The sequence below is a fragment of the Vulpes vulpes genome, chromosome 4, assembly GCF_048418805.1.
Source record: "Vulpes vulpes isolate BD-2025 chromosome 4, VulVul3, whole genome shotgun sequence".
NCBI classification, from domain to species: Eukaryota; Metazoa; Chordata; class Mammalia; order Carnivora; family Canidae; genus Vulpes; species Vulpes vulpes.
This window is the reverse complement of record NC_132783.1, coordinates 32194372-32213548: the sequence shown is the minus strand read 5'-3', so window position 1 is coordinate 32213548 and position 19177 is coordinate 32194372. Positions and strand designations below refer to the sequence as shown.

The 19177-nt window shown below is 36.2% G+C and overlaps 1 protein-coding gene across 40 annotated transcripts in view; it reads right to left on the bottom strand.

Moving 5' to 3' along the window:
• CAMK2D (calcium/calmodulin dependent protein kinase II delta) overlaps positions 1-19177 on the bottom strand; it is a 296165-nt gene that overhangs the window by 177743 nt on the left and 99245 nt on the right. The window lies entirely within an intron of this gene.

Here is a 19177-nt window from a genome sequence, read left to right as displayed (position 1 = left end):
GACACCTTCCTATACTGAAAACCTTCCCCAGACTACCCACTAGAGGTGTCAAGAATGGCAGAGGGTTCATGCCAGAGATAAGGCCTAAAAAAATTATATATGCTTGGAGGTAGCAGGAGGGGGGACAGTTTCCCCACAAAAGCAGTATGAATAAAAAGGCATCAAGAAAAGATGGTAAACTTTGAGACTGGAGGTGGGGAGGAGAGAGGATATGGTCTATATGGCTGGACAGTATAGAACAGTTAAGGAAACTGAAATGTAAAATATTTTGCAAAGTTGGGATTTTAGAATTTAACTTGAGGAACTAGAGAACTGTAGAAGGATTTTAAGAAGAGGAGTGAGAGATCTGATCTGCACTCTTAAAAGCCCACTTTCTGGGGCCCCTAGTGGCTCAGTCAGTTAAGTGTCTGCCTTTGGCTCAGGTCATGATCCCAAGCTCCTGGAATGGGACCATATTGGGCTTACTGCTCAGCAGGGAGCCTGGTTCTCCCTTTCCCTCTGCTCCTACTTCTTCCCCTGCTTGTGCTCTCTGGTTCTCTCTCAAACAAATAAATAAAATCTCTCTCTTTTTTAAGCCCCCTTTCTTAGAAGCAAAATGGAGAGCTGAGAAGAAGAAAGGTTTATTGGAGCATGTCCTGTGGTATGTGGGTAAAGAGGAAGCAACAAATTTAAAAGTCATTTAGGAAGTTAAGTGAAGGGAATTGCTAAGTGATTATATAAGTTGCCAAGGGAAAGAGAGGTGGGCAGGATGAAACCAGGTTTCTGGCTTAGGCAAGGCTAGAAGGTAAGGCAGGGAACACAAACAGAGAAGCAGGTTTGGGTGAAGGTCATGTAGGGCAGCGGGGGAAAACAAGGTCCATTTTGTATATGGTATTACTATTAAGGTACCAGTATACAACATTCAAGAAATATTCAAGTAATAGGAAGCCCAACTGAATAGAAATATTAAGTGGGGAAAAACTGGTATGTGAATGAGATGCCCTGGTTAGATTTAAGAGACAGGCAAAGGAAGAGAAATTCAGGAAGAAGATGAAAGAAAATAAGTTGTTCAAGACAAAGAAGAAATCTAGAATACACGACATGTTACAAAAGCCAAAGCAGGTGACTCACTCTTGCAACTATAGAGAGATCAAGTAAGACCAGAACCTAAAAAATTTCACTGAACTTAGTAATAAGGAGGTGGCTTCTAATCACAAGGAGAACAGTTTCACTGGAACATAAGGGAAGAAGCCAGAATGTAGAAGCTGAGGAAATGGAAACAGAGTGCTTCTTTAAAAAAACAAATAACTGTTCAGTGAAATGGAAATGGGAAGGAATGGGGAGGAATTACTTAAATAACTGTTTACATAATTTTTTAAATGTAGAAGGATGGTTACCCAGCATTATCCCTAGAACAGACTCACATCAACTTCTATGTCTGGAGAAAACATTGTTCCCTCCTTAAATCTCAAAGGTATTCAAATCTGCTCAATATTCTGCAGAAAACAATGACAGACAACATGAGACTCTCTCTTCTCTATATATCTAATTTGGGCACTTAATTACATGCACTTTTAAACTGCTGAGTATTTTCATTTGCAAATGTCCTAGCTTCCTGCACAAGTAGGAAGCCCCTACCATGTCAACAATATTTGGTGCCATGTAGGCCACGTCCTAGGGCTTTATTTAAATAAAAAGTAATGCAGCTGCACAAAGAGCGCACATAGCTTTGAGCAGAGAAGGAAGTAAAGAACAGAAGGCTTGTAGAGTAGAACTGTGAACTTTGGAATCAAACAAATGTATTTGAATCTTGGTTCCACCCTTCATAAAGTAAGTCACCCTCAGGCAAATTAATTAATCTGAGACCGAACTTCTTCATAGGTACAAGATACACAGCAGGTGCTCAATATTTATTAAGTTGAATCAAAAAATGGAGAGGATAATACCTGTAGAGTAGTTGTTTAGAAAATTAAATATGCTCATTATGGTAAGTGTTTAGACAACGGGTTTCAGTTTGCAAAATGAACATTAGGATAAGGTTAAAAATGTGGAATAAGAGGGTGAGGGAATGGGTGAAATAGGTGATGAGGATTATGGAGGGCACTTGTGATGAGCACTGGCTAATATATGGAATTGGTGAATCACTAAATTCTTCACTTGAAACTAACATTACACTGTATGTTAACAGGAATTTAAATAAAAACTTGAAAGAGCAAAATAAGAGATATACTACAACTTCAAGAAAAAGAGCACGACCAAGCAGTATTACAAAATCATTTATAAGTAGATCTATAGGGATCCCTGGGTGGCGCAGTGGTTTGGCGCCTGCCTTTGGCCCAGGGCGCGATCCTGGAGACCCGGGATCGAATCCCACATCGGGCTCCCGGTGCATGGAGCCTGCTTCTCCCTCTGCCTGTGTCTCTGGCTCTGTCTCTCCTTCTATCTCTCAAGAATAAATAAATAAATAAATAAAAATCTTTATAAGTAGATCTATAATCAAATTATATTAGATATAGCAGGAATTATCTCTTATATAACTCAAGGATTAGCAATTAAACAATCAAAACACCAAATAATAAATCCTCAGAAGTGAAAATCTTTCTCAGAAGACCAATTTTATTTCTTCAGTCTGTATCTATTCAAATATATGCCTTAAAAAATGGAACTTTGGACGGAATGGGATTATTTTGTCTTCCACGATACTAGAGGTAAGCTTTATAGCAAGGACAGTAGCATTAGTGTGCAGAGGATGGTGTGGAAAGTTGGGAGGATGGAAGATCAAGGCCAGAGGTAGCTATCACAGGTTCAGCTCACTAATAGGGCTGTCTGCAAAGTTACACATGGGGGCTCATGAGTCCAGACTTCAAGTGTGTAGGAAGAATGGTCCAGAGCCCAGAAAGTCCAAGTCCAAAAACAAGAGCTATGTCAGAGTATCAATTACCAGCAGTAGGACAGGGTCTGGGACTGTGTTAATGGTCTTTTGAAACCAGGGAATTCTGATAAGTTGTTGACACAAAGTAAGAATTGTTCACCATGGCTGGCCGTTTGCAGTCTACATCTATACACAAATAAGTGAGTGAGACTGGGTCAGTATTTCCCAGGCTCTGCAGAAGAAACCAGCAGCCTTGCCTTCCACCGACCATCTTGATAACCTACTGAAATGGCTCTGTGCCTAGATGTGGTTTTCTCATTTCTCCCACCAGGGGAAATTTGTTATATCTGAGGTGCCAAGATGTTCAAAAAATGGTATTGCCTTTTCTGAGCAATAAAAGGCTACCCATCAGGGCTCACACTACATTGACCCATCCTGGTTAAACTGGGCAGAGAGTTTAAGGGGATCCAGGTCAGCTCCAAAAGTGCAAATACATTTAAAGAATACAGGGATTTCCTCATGAGATATTTGCAAATGAAGATAAATATGTTCTCTTCTGTACTCTCATAGAAAGGATCTTTTAGTACATCAAAATTAGTTCATTCTCGTTTATACCTATTGTTGTCAGAATGGTTTCATGTTATTAATAAAGGCAAAATCTCAGCTGAGGCCAATCATAAGAGAGGCAGGCCCTGGTAGACTCCGTATGTTTTGGGAAGCACAGGGGAAGATTAAATACAAAAAGAAAAAGACCTCAACAATAGCAGAATAAATAGAAAAGATAACACCCTGTCAGATTCATGGCTTAGAGAGCAGTACATCTGCCAAATAAGGACAAACCTGGCTTAGGTTTTATACAAGGCAAAAGTTAAAAACTATGAGGAAAAAGTCAGGGCTCAAAGTTATTTTGGAAATAGTGCATGTATGTGTAAATTCAGATGTACTCTGAACCAGAAAATCAATTTTCAAGTAAAATAAAAAGGTAAGCTTTGAGTGATCTCCCCCCCTTAAGATGTAAACCATATTTGCCATCTGTAGGTTAGGTAGGTGTGGTAGTTGGCTGATGAGGCAAAAAGAGGTGGGCAGCAACTACCTAGAAGCCCATTTATGAAGTGTCTGTGGCTGCTTTGCACTATAATGACAAAGTTAAAAATAAGGGCAAGAGATCACATGGCTGCAAAACCTAAAATACTTACTATTGGGTGCTTTACAGAAGTAGTTTGCCAATCCTTGCTTCAGAGGCTTTAAAAGAATCGGTGAGGATAGGATGCTATCATGAAAGCATAAGTTAGGCTGACAACCAGTACTCTTTATATACTCAAAAGTTTGATAATTTTATCTGGACAGTAGGCATTGGTTTTGAAGTATGGAACAGTCAAACTAATGGCTATTCCATAAAGGTCTAAGAATGAGGCTCACTATCAAATTGGTAGATGATCTGGCAAGAGAAAAAAAAATGGTGATATTTATTGATAGTACAGTTCTGCTTCCTGGGGTATCACTAAAATGCTCCCTAAGGTGGAGAAGCAGCTGGCAGTTTTAGGTATCAGCCAGATAAAAGAGACAGTGACCTTGACATTCAACAAAGATGACTCATGTTCTCCAGGTTGCATGGGAAATACGTCAAAGATTACCAAGAGGGCTCTGGGCCAAGATTCCAGCCAGTAGAATAGGAATTTCAGACTAAATGATAAGGATTGTTCGGGAAGACCAGGCAGCAAAAAAGAGGTATGCTAACTCATATGGTTTATTGATCTTCTAAACCAGGTAGGATCCATATATTTGTTCTCCTGCTTTTGTAGTCTTTATTTAGTTATGTACTTGCCCTAACCCACTGATACTGATTTTAGCCAGAGGAAAACCTAAGTTCTATAGACGAGCCCTCTGCTTGAATAAAACCGCTGTGTCATAAGTTGAAATTTATATTTTTTCCAATAGAAGTGTTTGTTCCCCTTCAGATTATCTACATTTAATAAAAATATATGTTTATTGTTTAACATGCATCATTTAATGTGTGACATTTATTTGTTGAGCACAGACTTGAAGCCAAACACTACTTTTGGTACAGGGGATACAATTAGTAAGCAAAGTCCCTGCCTTCATTGAGGTTTTACATGCTAGCGGGTAGAAAATAAATCAACAAGTAAATATTCAGTATTATGATAAAGGCTATAGAGAAAAAAATAGAGGAAGGAGGGAAGAAGACAGGGAGTGCAGGGTGGGCATGGGGGAAGGAGGCTGCTTTTTTTATGCAGAGCTATTAGGGAAGGTTTCCTAGATGAGGTAACGGTTGAGCAATGGCCTGAAGGAAGGGAACTAGCATTCCTGTGGGGAGTAGAGGGTAGCAGTGCCCTCAGGAGGGACACATAGTGTACTCATGAACCCCCAGGGGCCAAGGGGCTGGGGCAGAGCAAGTGAAGGGGAGAGAAGAGCTAAGATCAGGAAGGTAAAGGGACAGGTGATCCCTGTGGATAGCTTCACACCATTGTGAAGGCTCTAGAACTTGTCCCGAGTGAAGTAGGAAGCAGAGGACAGATGTGATCTGACTCATACACAGCAAGAGCAAATCTGTTAAAAGTAAGTGGGATATTAACACTTCACCAAACATTAAAATATTCCCAAATTAAAAACAAGTAACATCAACATACCTGTTCACTTATTGTCTCAAAAAAATAACATTTTCTAGTTTTTGGAAAAACCTTGGGAGAGAGTTACAACATTCTTTTTTTCATTTTATTGGGAAATGCTTTGCAACTGTTTTATCATATTAACACATCACTGATTTGGAATAACTGGGGAGAAGATCTATGAAAATTGGTTAAAAAATTAAATAATCTATTTAAATAAATTTCACTATCCTTTAGCATGTGAAGTAAGAAATCAGGCTTGCCAACACTGACTAATAAACGTTGTTTTAATAAAAATATTTCTTTTGGGGGTGGGGGGTGAGAGAGAATCTTAAGCAGGCTCCATGCTCAGCGTGGAGGCCAACCTTGGGCTTGATCTCACGATCCTGAGAGATCATGACCTGAGCTGAGATCAAGAGTTGGACACTTAACCAACTGAGCCACCCAGGGATTTCAAATAAACAGATTTGTAAAGGATTGTAATTAGCAAATGTCAGCATCAGTCTACACTAGGTTAACTTCTAAGGATACTATCTAAAGGATACTTCAAAATGTCTCAGAACAGTTTATATCTCTACATGAGATACATATCCAAAATCTTAAAAAAAATCTTACATTATTCCTTTTCTTAATAGTATATTTGGGGGGTATATTAGTAATATAAAGGTATAAATAGGCATAAACAAATGTAAGCCTAGTATAGCTCAGTGTCTGTCCAGTGTTTTATTTACCAAGTGAGCTGGGTGATGCTTCTCCATTCCACAATCAGGCTACATCTCCAACCCAAAATGCACACTTTACTAAGATAGGAGTTGAAGTGAAGAGAAATTTGTAAATCTTTTACGAAGATTACAAGATCATTAAGACTACTATGGGAGTCACATTTAAGATTAAGGGACCATTCTACTATGTTTCTTCAAAGTAAGTTTTCTTCTGTTTTAATATGAAATCTATGGTGAAAGGTCCATATTTGGGCTCTACTGGTCTCTGAAAATTTCAAACTACATAAAAACTTTGGGGTCAATATGCAATTTTATAGAGAAGGAGAATCTATGACTATAAAAGTTTATCTGAACATGGTTCAAGATCCAAAAGTGATAAAATCAAAAAGGATCACAATGAAGATAAAATTATTTCCTAGAGAATTACTGTTCTTTTTATGATTCTTGGGATACTCTCCTCATTTTTTACTTCAATATTGACTTACATAGTTTCTCCTAGTTTTAAATTAAAAAACTTAAAATATAAAAATACCCTTTTTCAATGATTCAGAAAAAAATTTTTTTAAAGATTTTATTTATTCATGAGAGACAGAGAGAGAGAGAGAGGGGGGGGCAGAGACACAGGTAGAGGGAGAAGCAGGCTCCATGCAGAGAGCCTGACATGGGACTCGATCCTGGGTCTCCAGAATCAGGCCCTGGGCTGAAGGCAGAGCTAAACCCCTGAGCCACCAGGGCTGCCCAGAAAAAAATATTCTAATCTGTAACTTGATATCACTTATGGCTGACATTTAAACTAGTTATTTTTCTACTCTTTGGTTAAAAGGGTAGAAACTTTTATTTTAGAAACTTTTATTCACAGGATAGTTTATACAAGTATCATTGCTTACTTGCTCTTCATTAAAGGGGACATATTGACTAATTTTATTTTTTTATTTTTTGACTAATTTTATATAATATATATATACATATATATATATACATATATGAAAATCGCATGGGTCCAGGGCTAAACCAAGTAAGTCTAGCTCTTCGCTGTATTACTGTTATTAATCAAGGTTTAAATCAAGGTTTCCCAATCTCAGCACTATTAATATTTTGGACGAAATAATTCATTATTGTGAGGGGCTGTCTTGTCCCTTGTAGGATTTTAGTGGCATCTGAGGCTTCTATTCAATTGATACCGGATGGGCACCTTTAGCTCTGATGACCTAAATGCATAGTGCCAAATGTCCCCAGGAAGAAGAAAGAGTAAAAGCTACAAAATTACCCCAGGTTGAAAACCTACCTTGAATCAACGATTCTTTGGCTTTTGGGGATGGGGGAAGGGGATTGGCCTTATCTCATTTCTCTTGTCCATATTATGAATGTATTCTTAGAAAGTGACCAGGAGATGTAATTTAATTTTAAAGGGCAGATTTATAAAAGAAATATCAAAAGAAAAGGTCACTGGAATAATCTATAGAATATGAAAATGACATTTGAAAACCATGTTTTATCAGAGCGCTTCTCTTGTAAAGTTCCTAACAAATAAGTTTAAATATATATTTGGTACTACCTTTAATTTTTTTATTTATTTTAAGATTTTATTTATTTATGAGAGACACAGAGAGAGGCAGAGACACAAGGAGAGAAGCAGGCTCCATCAGGGAGCCCAATGTGGGACTCAATCCCGGGATTCCAGGATCATGCCCTGGGCCAAAGAGAAGCACTCAACTGCTGAGCCACTCAGGCGTCCCTGGTACTACTACCTTTTAAATGAGACATCGGGGGATGGCAACTGGCAGAAGAAAAAATATGATCTTCAATATACTAATTTTATTGTAGCTCTAACAAAATCAAACCTGTTAATAAAACATAGACTTAGTCCTTTCCTTATAAGAGTAAATACTGATATAAGCCTATCTAAGATCAACACATTTTAACTATTATTGCTAAAATGAAAAGAAGGGCAGCCCGGGTGGCTCAGCGGTTTAGCGCTGCTTTTGGCCCAGGGCTTGATTCTGGGGGCTCGGGATCAGGTCCCATGTCGGGCTCCCTGCATGGAGCCTGCTTCTCCCTCTGCCTGTGTCTCTGCCTCTCTCTCTCTCTGTCTCTCATGAATAAATAAAATCTTTAAAAGATAAAATAAAATGAAAAGAAGCCTATATGATTTTTTGTACACTTGCAAATATTTTGTCCCTAAATATAATTTCCTTTCATTCAACCAGGATAAAATTTTATATATATGTTTTTAAAGCACATTCAGAATATAAAAATAATCTAAGAAAATTATTGTTGTTGTTGTTCTTGGTCCTAAAAACTCATTTTCTTGTTCTTCAAGACTAGGTTATTAGTCATGATTTGTCTTTGACCCTCTTCATAATACTCACACTGCTGCGTTCATTTAACTACTTTCACTTTCTCCTACATGTAAATGTCTCCAAAATAGATATCCACACTCTCTCGAGGTCTATGCAGTATCCTACATCGAAGTCAGATAGGATATATCCTAATTAAAGGAATTATCAAGTCACTGAATTAGTATATGTTGGACTAAGGTATGAGAGAGTAATGATAAGTGAGGCTTACCCTATCTAGTTGATAATATGTGGAGGAAAGAACACTCTAGAAATGTTCAGTCATACTTAGGGAATGGAGTTGGTGCACTATCTAACTACTTATTCAGAAGATACTTTGAGAATCCAGCTTGACTATCTTTACTTCCTGCATGAAAAAAAGGACCCAAAACCAAAGGTTTAGCTACCCTTCAAGTCTTGGTCTAAGAGGGATGATCATAACCACTGCCAACAGCTTCCACCCTGAAGAGGAATGCCCAAATGGGAAAAGGCTTAGAGTTTTTAGGAAAAAGTGAATGATCCAGCTTTTACATAGTGTTGTTTGTCATTTCTATTTTTCCTTCTTCATCCATTGCCCCCCCAAAAAAGGTATTTTCCAATCTTTAAAAAATACTTTCACCAGGGGTACCTGGGTAGCACATTTGATTAAGCCTCCAACTCTTGGTTTTGGCTCAGGTCATGACCTGAAGGTCAAGAGATGGATGAAGCCCCAGGGTGGGCTCCAGGCTCTGTAAGGAGTCTCCTTAGTACCCTCCCTCTCACTCTGCCTCTCCTTCTCATGTGCACGCACACATGCACACTCTCTCTCTCACATAAATTAAAAAAAAAAAAAAAATACTTTCATCATGTTCTCAATTCAATTAAATTTCTAATTTCTCCCAACTTCCTTCCCCTCCTTTGTTCCCTATTCTTAAAGAAATATACATCTCTCCACTCACCCAAACTAGAAACCTCAGAAAAACCTCGTTCTGTTCCATTTACTACAGTTTAACTGCTGCCCAAGATCTCCTAATTCTACCCTCACAATATCTCTAGTATCTTTGCCCTTATTGCCATTTCTGTTCTCATTACCATGGTTTAGAAATTCATTATTTGCCTTATATATAAATTAATTTTCAAATGCTCTTTCAACACAAATTTATCCTGACTCCAAAAAATTATTACTGCCAAAATTGTTCTTCTAAGAAACCAATATAATCGTATGAGTCAAATAAATAAATCTTTAATAATTCTTCATTTCTAAAGATTTAGAGATCAAACACTTTGGCATAGAAAAGTTGACGCTCTGTTATCATTCCTAATCAAGCTTTATGGCCAACACGCCAATATACTCCAGTCATTCCAGGTTTTCTATTATTCTTTTTATTTAAATTAAATTAATTAACATATAGCATATTATTGGTTTCAGAGGTAGCAGTGACTCATCAGTCTCATATAACACCCAGTGCTCATTGCATCACATGCCCTCCCTTAAAGTCCATCATCTAGTTACCCCATCCCTCCCACATCCCTCTCCTCCCTCCCACATCCCTCTCCTCCAGCAACCCTCAGTTTGTTTCCTGTGATTAAGAGTCCTCTACAGTTTGTCTCCATCTCTGATTTCATCTTGTTTTATTTTTTCCCTCCCTTCCCCTATGACCCAGTTTGGGGCCTAAATTTCACATATGAGTGATAACATAATTGTCTTTCTGACTTATTTTGTTTAGCATAATACCAATTCCATCCACATCATTACAAATGACAAGATTTCATTTTTTGATGGCTAAGTAGTATTCCATTCTGTGTCTATGTATGTATATATGTATATACACACACACACACCATCTTTATTCTTCTGTTATAAACATTGGGGTGCAGGTGCCCCTCCAGATCACTACATTTGTTTCTTTGGGGTAAATCCCTAGTAGTGCAATTGCTCAGTCATAAGGTAGCTCTATTTTCAACTTTTTAAAGATTTTTTTATTTATTTATTTGAGACACACACAGAGAGACAGGCAGACAGACAGGCAGGCAGAGGGAGAAGCAGGCTCCATGCAGGGAGCCTAATGTGGGACTCGATCCCGGGTCTCCAGGATCACGCCCTGAGCTGTAGATGGCACTAAACCGCTAAGCCACCAGGGCTGCCCTATTTTCAACTTTTTGAAGAACCTCCATACTATTTTCCAGAGTGGCTGTAGCAGCTTGCATTCCTGCCAACAGTGTAAGAGGGTTCCCCTTTCTCTGCATCCTCATCAACATCCGCCATTTCCTCACTTGTCAATTTTAGCCATTCTGACTGGTGTGAGGTGGTATCTCATTGTGGTTTTGATTTGTATTTCCCTGATACAAAGTGATATGGAGTATATTTTCATGTGTCTGTTGACCATGCGTATGTCTTCTTAGGAGAAATGTCTGTTCATGTCTTCTGCCTATTTCTTGATCGGATTATTTGTTCTTTGGGTGTTGAATTTGATAAGTTCTTTATAGATTCTGGATACTAGCCCTTTATCTGATAAGACATTTGCAAATATCTTCTCCCATTCTGTCAGTTGTCTTTTGGTTTTGTCGACTCTACCATTTTTCAGAAGTAACATGAACTTTCACAACTGATGTTTTCCTTTTATTGTTTTGTCTTTCTACCCTGCTATTGAGTATAAAATACCTGCTCATTTATGGCAAAAACTTTTTTCATTATATAATGCATTTCAGTTAAAATTATTAGTTTATTACTTAGTGCTCTCATGGCACCTTAGTAATAGCATCATTAAGTATGTAACCACATTATATTTTAGTTGTACACATAACTATCTGCCCTCCAAAACGGTGAACTTGTGGTCAAGGGCTATGGTTCATTCATCATTATAGTCATCTTTCAGTATTTTAACTGCAACTAAGTTAGCAGTATTCAAATTAATGCTTAATACTAATCATAGGAAATAGAAGACAACTTGCAGATTATATATACTTTTATTTTGCTCTTTTTTTTCATTTTACTTTTACCCTGGCATTATTCTTTAATTCTGAAATCAAGTGTGGATTAAAAAAAAAAAAAAAAAAGACTCAGGGCACCTGGGTGGCTCAGTTGGTTAAGCATCTGCCTTTGGCTCGGGTCATGATCCCAGGGTCTTGGGATCCAGTCCTGCATTGGGCTCCCTGCTCAGTGGGGAGCCTGTTTCTCCCTTTCCCTCTGATGCTCTCCCTGCTTTTAAGCTTGCTTGCTCTTTCTCCATCAAATAAATAACATCTTTAAAAAAAAAAAAAAAGGCTTATCTAATGATTGTTTTATGAAATTAGAAGAAAAAATAGGTAGCAAGAAATTTTATTACATTTTTTAAAGCTTTTAAGGAATACTTTCAGAACAGGGGTGCCTGGGTAGCTCAGTCAGTTAAGCATTTGCCTTCAGCTCAGGTCATGATCCCAGCGTTCTGGGATGGGCTCCCTGCTCATGGGGGGAGCTGGCTTTTCCCTCTCTCTTTCCTCTTCCCCACCACTCATGCACCCTTGCTCTCTTTCTCTCTCTTTCCAATAAATAAAATCTTTTCAAAAATATTTTCAGAGCTAATTAAAATATAACAGTATGCTTCACCACTTCAATTTGAAAGTGAGAGGTCTGCTTAGGAAATATAGATTAACAATTAAAAAGCATAGTTATGTAATTTTTAAAAACATATCCAATGTAAATTCATCTATATGTGTAAAAATCACTGCTACCTAAGGAAATTATAATTCAGGATATCCTTATGGGGGAACTGTTTACACAATTTAAGTTTCCAATATTCTAAGTCAATTAATTTTCTGAACAGAACACATGAAAGACAAGCTATCCTATATCTCAAAATAATGGACTCATAAAAATTATTGTCATCTTCTTTGGTGATTAACATTATAGTCTACAGAAAATTTTCTTATTCTAAGTCTTTTGTTGAACTACTTACAGAATAAACTTATGTCTAAAAATTGAAAGCAATCTTTGAAGAATAAACTATAAAAACTACTAAACTTCAATAGTGTGAACAAAATCTTACCACATGATTTCTGTCACTTCATAGGAAATGTATTATAAATTACTACAGAAGTACAAAATGTGAAAGAATAAGAGAATTCAAGTCATATATAACTGTATGTACCTATTTCCTTTCCTTCCACATACACCATTAGCTTTGTAAACTAAATAATCAACAAAATGAATATATCAAACAATAACCTGTCATAATCACTACTTTACAACAAGCTCATTAGATCTAGGGTAGTTTTTGTGAAGCAGATACAAATCAAATATAAAGAACACCACTTCTAACTATGGAACATTTTAAAAGAAAATAAATTCTTACTTTCAAATTTATAAATAGGAATATAGGGCTACCTTCCCTAAAGTGGAAATTTTTCTGTCAAACTAAACCACAGTTTACATTACAAAATGCTAGAAATAAATGCTATAGTTGGACTCTAAATCATACTCTCAAAAGTTATCTCAAAACTCTAAAGTAGTATTCCTATGTATACTCTATTAAAATAAGTTATAAGTAAAAAAAATAACGTATAAGCAATGATTACTTAAAACACCCCACGCACACACATACATACATACACACACAACTCCAAGGGCTTATCTGATCTTAGAATCCATAATCTCACGTGTCATATCCCAAATCTTTTTTACAATTTAAAGAATAGTTTTTAAAAATTTGTCGTGTTACACATCAATTACTGTTGTTGGTTTATTTCCTTAACCCTCATTGTGTTCTGAAAAATATTTGTTTTCCTTATCAAGAAGAAGAAGGGACTAAAAGATAGTCTTGCATAGCACGTAAGTAATTCAGGGTCAGATCCGATCACCTAAAAGGTTTTTCACCAAGACACTAAAAATTATTAAATTATAACAAAATTGTCATTAAAATCTAATTAGTTCTATAATATCAGTATTTGCCGTAAGTGTTTCAATAATCTTTTGCTGATATTTTCCCTCTAGAGTAAGGGCTGGAAATAAATAGTAAAATTACATAATATCTCTAGGAAAGAATCTCAGTCTGCTGTTATCTTAACTAATCTTTGTAAAATTTGAAGATTCTTTATTTATTAAGCAACAATGTGACTAATTCAGAGTTACACAACTATAGGCAACACAGTGTGGTATTGAAGAGTATGGATCATGATACCAGAATGTGAAGGCTGGAATGTCTATTACCTTCTAGCTGTCTGACCTTGGTTGCCTGTATAACCTGTTTGGGCTTTATATTCCTTGTCTGTAAAATAGAGACAAGAATGGCACTTACTTGTTTTGAAGGTTAAAAGACTGGATGCATGGAAAGCATTTAGATTAGTGTCTGATAACATAGTTAACAGCTCTGCTTTTCATTGTAGTGACAAGGTGCCTTGCTCATTAGCACAGTACGCAGTGCATCAGTCTCCTAATTGTAGTGACAAAGTTCATTGAAATTTCAACCTATTTTTTTTTCTTTTATTCAGCACATCTTCAAATCTCAACACGATAGCTTATTTTATCTAAGTTTATTTTTGTGGTCAAAACTATCAGAAGAAGGTAAAATAGCAATGATTTTTGAACGATTAAAAGGTTTCCTCAGCTCTTTTCATCATTTCCAGGCTACATGAGCTATTCTTACCCAGGGTGAGGCAAGGGAGTGGAGAGGGCATTCTGTATAATTGAAGCCCCAGTAAAACAAGCAAATAAAGAAAGAAAATGTCCTAGTAATGTTTGGAATTATTTTTTTCTTTTGAAGTTTCAGTTTAGGGCACAATACTGAGTCCAAGGAACTATTATAAACTTCCAAAACTCAATTATGAGATTCTAGCTTGAACATAGTGAAGACGAGACAAGATGAAAATAAAAAAGGTTTAGTAGAACAAAACAGAGGATATATTTGAGTAAGCATTACGACTGATAAATCAAAGTACATTATCTAGTAAATCCAAATCACAAATTGTCCTTTATTTGTAACAGAAGAGCCATTTTTTTTCCTCTACAGTTTCATTTAAAACCCAAGTATTCTAATATAACTCAGGGAAATTTCCATTTAATTTATATACAGAAAATATAATTTACAAAGAAATTTAAAAAATGGACTCATAGCCAAACTCACAATTAAAAGAGTTTAAAATGTCACCTTATATCAATTAATTTTATAGCTATATTTCATCTTTCTACTACATAGTTTGTTTACTTAAGATAATGACGAATTTAGCTTTCAACTAAGAATTACAAAGGGTACATCACTGATACCATTATTAGATGAACAAAAGAAAAACCAGCAATAATGAGAAATATTGAAAATAATTATTTGCCAGGAAAACATTATTTCTGTGCTGTTTCTCATTTGTTAAGAGAGAGTATTCTGCAGACAGTAACATATTCTGAGACAGTAACATATCTCATTTGTTAAGAGAGAGTATTCTGCAGACAGTAACATATTCTGAGACGTAATTTAGCCTTCACACCAAATAATCAAAAGAAAGAGATAAAGAGGTGAGATTTAATCAAATAAAAGGTGAACAGAAAACAAGAGTACCTTGCTTTTTTAGTACTTAATTGTGTTAAATTACCTTTTATCTGTTGAAGTCAGTAGAGCAAGCTGTTTAGCCATAAAAATTACTTATTCTTGTATAATTATAGACTGTTATGAATATTAGGCATAACTGCCAATAACGAGGGAGGTCATAAAAACTTTATCATTTTCTTTCAATGTTGTTTAATTTCTCATAACATTGAAAAAGACTTGAGTGTCATTCATAAAATCATTAACTTTGTTTTCTCAGCACACCAATTAACATTTACTCTGTATTAACACTGTTCTCCTTTTCCCTGTCTCTTCCAAAGGATTTAAAACTGAAATATTACAGCAATAGACATAAAAGGCAATTTATTCATTTGATAACCAACTACTGGGAATATTTAAGATACATATTTATTAAATGTAAGCTTGTACATACAATGTGATTAGAGCAGTTTCTTATACATTCTAGGAACCTGGAAGAGGACTACATGCAGAGTAGAACACAAAGATAAAATATTGTTAAAAGCAAAACATGAACAAAAATGACTTAATTTTGTCTTGTGAAAATTAGAGGTATGGTGTTTAACTTGAGGATTATTTGCAAAGAAGAGGGAGATCTGAGATTGAGGTTAAAATACTAGTTTTAGAGTATGACACCATGCCTCCTAAGGTTAGTGAAAATGAAAAACACTACATGCAAGGTGAAGTAATAAACAGGTTGTGCATTTTTAATCCCTTTTGAGATCTGCGTGTGACCTTGGCCATTACCTCCCTACTGAAATCTCCAAACTCCCATCTGCAGAATCTAGGCTGGATTTAGATAATTCCTAAAGGCTCTTCCAGTTTTATTAGGAAAAGGAAAATGTTTAAATCCTAGATGCAATAAATTATCACTCATGGGCATGGAAAATCTGCTTCTATAGAAAGTAAAGTCTTTATATATTTTCTATTCTCTACCTCTCAGCATATGTAATTTTACATATTATAGATGTCAAATTAAAAACCTGTTCACTGTATCTTTATGAAATACGTGGTTCCACATCAGAGTAGAGAGGTATTACTTATGCTCTCCAAAACTTACAAAGTTTTCTTGTATTAGTATTAGAAGTTTATAATTTAAATATTTTTCCCATATATGGGGGAGGGTTGAGTTGAAGCAAAAACAACTTCAAAATTCTCCTTGAAAGGGAATATAATTACCTTTTCAATCTTGTTGCTGCAAGTCAGGTTCCCTCAAACGTCGGTACCTCTTTACAGAAATATCAAGAATTTAGGCTTGACAACATCACTAAAGAATTGTGACTTTGGAGAAGTCATACAGATAGAGAAAATTTTAGTTTCCTCAATTATTAAAAAATAAGTTTGTACTAGATAACTGTAAGATCTTGGTTATTGTAATATTATGATTTTCTGATTATGTAATATATGTGTAAGCAAACAGTTGAGTAAATTATTATGGGGCATTACTTATACAATATACTACCTAACTGATCGTTTAATAATGTCTGGTAGCTTTTTCCTGAGAGATATATACTCAAAAGTGGAAAAACATTTCAGAAACATGTATTATTCATATATATACATTTGTGTGTTTATTTACATTAAGTAACATCCAAAGTTTATTAACTCCTCACCAAAAAGAAGCACTATCTAGTTCTCCCTAATAATTCTCAGAAGGAAATAAAATGGTAAATATTTTCTCTGCTTTACAAAGAGAGCAACTAGACATTAATGAGCAAATGGGATATGCTTCAGCAGTTCATTGAACAGACTCCGTGTCAGAGGCGGAACAAAGTGGGGTTCACTGAGTCTATAGACTTTTCCATTAATACTGTGTCTTTAATTTTCTATTACAGCTTATACAATGTAGGAGTGGATATGTTTATGTGTTTTGGGGCAGTGGCTGAGAAAACTGATAGGAAATGATAATCATTAAGATATGATGTGGTCTCAGAACAGTTAACTCATTGTACTAGGGGTCCCAGGGCACTGGTACAGACTAGATTCTTTTTTTTTTTTTTTTTTTTTTTAAAGGCCACATAGCCCTTCCTTTGGCTCTCTAGCTACTGGGATTCATTGAGCCGTATCACTAAAGGCTTACCTTACAAAGGAGGTATTGATCTTCTACAAATAAAAATGTTCCCTTACACTTTCAGAAAACCATCTCGCTCTTTCTAAAGTCTACACAAAGTGTAGATTCAGGTCTTTAGAGAATGGGTATAGCCCAGCCTCAAAATGTATCATCCCGCCAACTGAAAAGTTCTCTCAAATAGTGATTTCCTTACAAATAAAGACTAAGTGGGTATCTTCTCACTTGGGAACCCAGAGGAGTCAGGTCTAAGTTCCTGATAGCTTTCCCTTTCCCCTTGCTGGCCCATTGTTCTCAGATTCACCTACTTGCAGTGAGTGAGTGTGCTGCCTGATTTAGCTTCCCCTGACTACTTTGAGTTATTTGGACTTTGCCACAGGTTTCAATAAGTTCCCCAGTAATAATGCTTATCAAAGATCAAGTACAAAAACAATGGAAATAGAAAATAATTTTGAGAACAATTTGGCTATTACCTCAAGTATTTCATTTTGCTACCTCCAAGGTATTTTCCCTTCGCTTGGTAGATATGCTAACATATAGCTTACACTATTTGATTTATCATAGACCTGTTTAGACCTCAAGAGAAAATAAGCCCATTTTATTAAAATAAAGGATGAACAATTAAAAAACAAGCTAATTAACAAAAGCTTGAGGCAAGATGTTCTCTCCAAATTGCTTCAACACTTTCAAATAAGGTTAGTGATAATCTTTCCAGTTTGGGACTCAAACAAGATTGTTTGGCTACCTACTCTGAAGACAGAGCAAAGATGGAGCTGCTTAGGAAGCTGCCTGCATGGCAGTTTGTTGAGCAAAAGATGCATGGTACTTTTTTTTTTTTTTTTTTTGCATGGTACTTTTTGTGAACTACCTAAGCACACAGGAAAGAGATCAACCTGAATCTATTTGAATTTTTACCAAAAAGATGGGAGCCAAGGGCAATATATATAAACACTGGACTCTAATGAACCAATGGAGTACTATTATCTCTGATTGTGCTCATGTAACTATAATCCATTTTATACACAGTAGGCACAACAAATCAGATGACGACACTCTTACTTATGATCCTTCTATTGGCTTCCCATTGTACTTAGAATAAGTCCTAAACACTATAACCTGATTTCCAAGGCCCTCCATGGTCAGGCATCTACCTATCCTTCTGACCCATCTCAGGTCAGTCTCTCTCTTTCTCTCTCATGGTAGGCTACACACTGATCCTCTGACTCTTCCCCTAACAGGGAAAGCTTACTCTGACTGTAACTCTTTCTCCCTGAACTTTTTCATGATGGATTCTTATCTTTTAGAGATCAATTTAAATGTGACCCCTGCATATCTTGCCTGACAAGCCACTCTAATTTAGCAACAAAGACTGTCCCCTTGACTAAAATTAGTCAAGCTCCTTTGAGTCTTCTTTTTAACCAGACCTTGTATTGGACTCTATACTCAATCTGCCTATACTAGTCTTAGCAAAGAATCCTACCAAGCCATCCTTCCATCTTTGATATGTGATCACCCACAACACCTGATCAAGTTCTTCATCCCTGACTCTTGATGTCTAAGCTTTGGCCTTCCTTTAGTAAGAATTTCATTGGTAGTTTAATAAGTTCAGTAACAATTCCCCTACGTGTGATACCTCCTCTCAGCAATTTTCAATTCACTGACTCCTTCATTCTGCTCTTTGGCTATAAATCCCTGGTTGTCTTTGCTGTATTTGGAACTGAGCTCAGCTCTTTCCCCTAATGAAATAATATTGAATAAAATCTGTCTATTGACTTTAATGAGTGGCTGATTCTGTTTCTCTGGATCTCAGAATTCAAGAACCTGGAATTTCTATCATTGCTTTGGTACATCTGAAATCTTGAAAGATGAATAAAACTTCAAGTGAGGAGACCAAGGAGCCATGGAACTTGATGCTATGGACTACTGAAAAAAAAAAATTATGTAGTGTCAAGAGTGTATTAATGGTGCTTTCTAGGTCAGAAAACTTTAGACCTTTCCCCACTGTACAACTTCCCCTTTGTTACTAAGGTTATTCTGCATGGAGTTTCAAAATGAAAATTGTTC